The sequence below is a fragment of the Cebus imitator genome, unplaced genomic scaffold (assembly GCF_001604975.1).
Source record: "Cebus imitator isolate Cc_AM_T3 unplaced genomic scaffold, Cebus_imitator-1.0 Scaffold440, whole genome shotgun sequence".
NCBI lineage: Eukaryota > Metazoa > Chordata > Mammalia > Primates > Cebidae > Cebus > Cebus imitator.
This window is the reverse complement of record NW_016107755.1, coordinates 771,771-778,104: the sequence shown is the minus strand read 5'-3', so window position 1 is coordinate 778,104 and position 6,334 is coordinate 771,771.

Genomic DNA, 6,334 nt, shown 5'->3' with positions numbered 1-6,334 from the left:
AAATGGGGTTTGACCATATTGCTCAGTCTGGTCTTGAACTTCTGGGCTCAATCCCACCTACCTTGGTCTCCCAAAGTGCTGGGATTACAAGGGTGAGCCACTGTGCCTGGCTTTGTATGTCCTCTTTTGAGAAATGTCTATTTAAATCTTTTGCCCATTTTTTACTTAGATTATTAGATTTTTTTTACTATAGAGTTATTTGAGCTCCTTATATATTCTGGTTATTAATTCTTTGTCAGATGAGTAGTGTGCAAATATTTTGCTCATTCTGTGGGTTGTCTCTTTATCGATTGTATCCTTTGCTTTGCAGAAGCTTTTTAATTTGATGTGATACTATTTGTCCAGTTTTATTTTGGTTGCCTGTGCTCAAGAAATTTTTGGCCAGATTCGTGTCCTGGGGATTTTCCTCAATGTTTTCTTACAGTAGTTTCATAGTTTGAGGTCTTAATATTTAAGTCTTTATTACATTATTATTTGATTTTTTATAAAGTGAGAGGAAGGGGTCTAGTTTCATTCTTCTGCATATGGATACCCAGTTTTCCCAGCACCATTTCATTGAAGAGACTGTCTTTTCCCCAGTATAAATTCTTGGCACCTTTGTCAAAAATGAGTTCCCTGTTGGTGTGTGGATTTGTTTCCGGGTTCTGTATTCTATTCCATTGGACTATGTGTCTGTTTTTATGTCAGTACCATGCTGTTTTGGTATTATAGCTCTGTAGCATAATTTGAAGTCAGGTAATGTGATTCCTCCAGTTTTAATCTTTTTGCTTAGGATAGTTTTGGCTATTCTGGGCATTCTGTATTTTTGTATAAATTTCAAGATTTTTTTTTCCTATTTCTCTGAAGAATATTATTGGTATTTTGATAGGGATTGCACTAAATCTCTAGATTGCCTTGGGTATTATGGACAGTTTAACAATATTGATTCTTCCAATCCATAAAGATAAAATATTTTTCCATTTTTTGTGTCCTCTTCAATTTCTTTCATTAGTGTTTTATAGTTTTCCTCATGGAGATCTTCCACATTTTTGGTTAATTCCTAGGTATTTACTTTTATATGTGGCTATTTTAAATGAAATTACTATTTTAAATTTAAAATTTTTCACATTGTACACTGCTGACATATAGAAATGCCACTGATTTTTGTATGTTGACTTTGTATACTGCAACTTTACTGAATTTGTTGATTGTAATAGTTTTCCTGTGGAGCCTTTAGGTTTTTACAAATATAAGATCATCTCATCTGCAAACTAGGCTAATTTAACTTCTTCCTTTCCAATTTGGATGGCCTTTATATCTTATCTTGTCTGATTGCTCTAGCTGGAACACCCAGTGCTTTGTGGAATAACAGTGCTGACAGTAGACACCCTCGTTGTGTTCCAGATCTTATAGGAAAGGCTTTCACTTTTCCCCCATTCAGTATGACACTAGCTGTGGGTCTGTCATATCTGTTTCTTTTATACACAGTGTTTTAAGACTTTTTATCATGAAGGGATGTTAGATTTTATAAAATACCTTTTCAGTATCAATAATCATATGGTTTTAATCATTTTCTGGTTTTTTTTTTTTCATTCTTTCTGTTGATATGATGTATTACATTGATTGATTTGCATCCTTGCATTCCAGGGATAAATCCCACTTTGTCATGATGAATGATTTTTTTTTAGATGGAATCTCACTCTGTCACCCAGACTGGAGTGTAGTGGCACCATCTCAGCTCACTGCAACCTCTGCCTCCTAAGTTGAAGCAATTCTCCTGCCTCAGCCTCTTGAGTAGCTGGGATTAAAGGCATGTGCCAACACATGTGGCTAATTTTGTATTTTTAGTAGAAACGAGGTTTCACCATTGATCAGGCTCGTCTCAAACTCCTGACTTCAGGTGATCTGCCTGCCACAGCCTCCCAAAGCGCTGGGATTACAGGCACGAGCCAGTGCACCTGGACCTGATGAATGATCTTTTTGTGTGTTTATTTGTTTACTTTTATTTCCGAGATGGAGTCTCGCTCTGTCACCTAGGCTGGAGTGCAGTGGCACAATCTTGGCTCACCGCAACTTCCGCCTCCTGGGTCCAAATGATTCTCCTGCCTCAGCCTCCCGAGTAGTTGGGATTACAGGTGCATGCCACCACGCCCAGCTAATTTTTGTATTCTTAGTAGAGAGTTTCACCATGTTGGTCAGGCTGTTCTCAAACTCCTGACCTCATGGTCCACCGACCTTGGCCTCCCAAAGTGCTGGGGTTACAGGTGTGAGCCACTTCAGCTGGCTGAATGATGTTTTTAATGTTGAATTTGGTTTGCTAATATTTTGTTGAGGATTCTGGCATCAGTATTCAACAGAGAAACTGGCCTGTAGTTTTCTTTTGTTGATGTGTCTTTGTTTGGTCTTGGTATAAGGGTGACACTGGTCTCCAAGAATGACTTTGGAAATATTCTCTCCTCCTCTACTTTTTAATAGTTTGAGTGAGATTGGAATTAGTTCTTCTTTAAATGTTTGGTAGAATTCAACAGTAAAGCCATCGAGTCCTTGGCTTTTCTTTAGTGGGAGACATTTTATTATGGCTTCAACCTTGTTACTTGTTATTAGTCTATTCAGGTTTTGGATTTCTTCCTGATTCAATCTCAGTAGGATGTATGTGTCTAGGAATTGCCAATTTCTCCTAGATTTTCCAATTTATTGGCATATAGTTGCTTATAGTAGCCCCTAATAATTCTTTGAATTTCTGCAGTGTCAGTTGTAATGTCTTTTTCATTTCTGATTTTATTTATTTGTATCTTTTTTTTCTCAGTCTTGCTAAAGGCTTGTCAATCTTGTTTAACTTTTGAAGAAAAAACAACTTTTGTTTCATTCATCTTTTGCATTTTTTTATTTCAATTTTATTTATTTATGCTCTGATTTTTATTATTCTTTTCTTCTAACTTTGGGTTTGGTTTGCTCTTGCTTTTCTAGCTCTTTAAGGTTTATTGTTAGATTGCTTATTTGAAGTTTTTCCTCTTTTTTGATGTAGGCACTTATAGCTATAAATTTGCCTCTTAGTACTGCTTTGCTATATCCCAGAGGCTTTGGTATGTTGTGTTTCCTTATTCGTTTCAAGAAATTGTTCAATTTCCTTCTTAATTTCTTCATTGACTCAATAGTCATTCAGGAGCATATTGTTTAATTTTCATGTATTTGTATAGTTTCCAAAATTCTTCTTGGTATTAATTTCTAGCTGTATATGATGCTTGATATTTTTCAACTTTTTAATGTTTTAAGACTTGCGACCTAACATATGATCTATCCTTGAGAATGATATATGTGCTAAAAAAAAAAAAAGAATCTTTATTCTGCAACCATTGGATAAAATGTTCTATAAGTATGTATCAGGTCTGTTTGATCTACAGTGTAGATTAAGTCTCATGTTTCTTTTTTTGATTTTCTGTCTGGAAGATATGTCCAATGCTGAAAATGTGGTGCTGAAGTCTCCAGCTATTATTGTATTGGGGTCACTCTCTCTCTTTAGCTCTAATCATATTTGCTTTATATATCTGGGTGCTCCAGTGTTGTGTGTATATATATTTATATTTGTTATATCATCTTGCTGAATTGAACCCTGTATTAGTCTATTCTTGCACTACTATAAAGAAATACCTGAGACTGGGTAACACATAGAGAAAAGAAGTTTAATTGGCTCACAGTTTTGCAGGGTGTACAGAAAGCATGGCTGAAGAGACCTCAGAACACTTCAAATTACGGCAGAAGGTGAAGGGGAGGTAGGCATATCTTACATGGCTGGAGCAGGAGGAAGGTGGGAGGAAGTGCCACACACTTTTAAACAATCAGATCTCACAATAACTCACTCACTGTCATGAGAACAGCACCCAGGAGGATGGTGTTAAAACATGAGAAACCACCCCCATGATCCAATCATCTTCCACCAGGCCCCACCTCCAACATTTAGGGTTATAACTGAACATGAGATTTTGGTGGGGGATGCAGATTCAAACAATATTATTCCACCCCTGGCCCCTCCCAAAACTTATGTCTTTCTGATACTGCAAAATATAGTCATGCCTTCCCAATAGAATCTCAGTCTTAACTCATTCCAGCATTAATTCCAAAGTGCAAAGTTTCACCTGAGACAAGGCAAGTTCCTCCCACCTGTGAGCCTATAAAATAAAAAGTAGTTACTTTCAACATACAGTGGGGGTACAGGAATTGGGTAAATACTCCCATTTGAAAAGTGAGAAATTGGCCAAAAGAAAGGGGCTACAGGACCCATGCAAGTCTGAAACTCAGCAGGGTAGTCATTAAATCTTAAAGCTCCAAAATAGTCTCCTTTGACTCCATGTCTCACATCCAGGGAACACTGGTGCCAGACATGGGCTCCTAAGGCCTTGGGCAGCCCCTGGAACTTTGCAGGGTACAGCCACTGTGGCTGCTTTCATGAGCTGGCATCGAGTGCCTTGGCTTTTCCAAATGTACAGTGCAAGCTGTCATTGGCAGATCTACCATCCTGGGGTCTGGGGGGCAGTGGCTCTCTTCTCACAGCTCCACTAGTACCCCAGAAGGGAATCTGTGTGGGAGCTCCAACCCCAAATTTCCCCTCCACTTTGCCCTAGTAGACATTCTTCATGAGGGCTCTGCCCCAGCAGCTGGCTTCTGCCTAGACAACCAGGCTTTCCAACATATACTCTGAAAACTAGGTGGTGGCTCCCAAACTTCAATTCTTGCCCTGTGTACATTGACAGGCTTAATTTAACACCACGTGGGAGCCACCAAGGTTTACAACTTGCACCCTTTGGAGCAGCAGCCTGAGCTGTACCTGGGGCCTTTTGAGCTGAAACTGGAGCTGGAGCAGCTGGAACTTGGAGAGAGGTTTTCTGAGGCTGTGCAAGGCAGCAGGATCCTGAGCCTGGCCCAGGAAACCATTCTTCCCTCATAGGTCTTTGGGCCTGTGATGGGAGAGGCTGCCCACAAGATATCTGAAATGGCTTCAAGGTGTTTTCTCCATTCTTAGCTATCAACATTTGGTTCCTTGTTACTTGCAATTTTCTGCAGCTAGCTTGAATTCCTCTCCAGAAAACAGGGTTTTCTTTCACTCTGCTTCCCTTTTAAATATAAGTTCCAGTTTCTGGTCATGTCTTTGCTCACAAATATGAGCCTAGGCTACCAAAAGCAGCCAGGTCATGTCTTGAATGCTTTGCTCCTTAGCAATTTCTTCTGCCAGACACCCTAAATCATCACTCTCAAGTTCAAAGTTCCACAGATTCCTAGGGCAGGGGCACAATATCTCCAACCTCTTTGCTAACACATAACAAAAGTGACCTTCACTCTAGGTTCCAATAAGTTCCTCATCTCCATCTGAGACCTCCTCAGCCTGGACTTCATTGTCCATATCCCTTTCTCTCATCTTCTGAGAACCTCCACACTCTTCCAACCTCTGTCTGTTACCCAGTTCCACTGCTGCTTCCATATTTTCATATAAAGCAATGCCTCACTCCTCTGTACCAATTTTCTATATTATTCTGTTCTTGCACTGCTATAAATAAATACCAAGACTAATTTATGAAGAAAAGAGATTGAATTGGGTCATAGTTTCACAGGCTGTACAGGAAGTATAGCAGCATCTGATTCTGGGAAGGCCTGAGGAGGCTTTTAGTCATGGAAGAATGCAAAGTGGGAGCAAACATCTGCATAGCAGGAGTAGGACCAAGGCAGGTGGGTGGTGTGGGGAGGTGCTACATACTTTTAAGCAACCAGATTACAGAAGAACTCATTATCATGAGAACAGCACTAAGAGGATGGTGCCGAATTATTCACGAAGAATCCACCCCATGATCCAATCACCCCCCACCAGGCCCCACCTCCAACATTGAGGATTACAATAGAACATGAAATTTGGGTGGGGACACAGAAATGGAAACCATATTAACCTCTTTATCATTGTATAATGACTTTGTCTTTTCTTGTAGTTTTTGTATCAAAATCTATACTCCTGTTCTTTTTTCTGGTTTCCACTGGCATGGAATATCTTTCCAAATCTTAGCTTTCAGTCTCTGTGTGTCTTTACAGGTAAAGTGTGTTTCTAGTAAGCAACAGACCAATAGGTCTTGTTTTTTTCATTCGTTCAGCCAGTCTATGTCTTTTGATTGGAGAGTTAGTCCATTTCCATTCAGTGTTATTATTGATAAGTAAAGACTTATTCCTGCCATGTTATTTATTTTCTGGTTGTTTTGTGCTCTTCTTCTTTTCTTCCTGTCTTCCTTTTAGGAAGGTAATTTTCTCTGATGATATGATTTAGGTTTTGGCTTTCTATTTTTTATGTATCCAGTGTGTGTTTTTTGGTTTGAGGTTA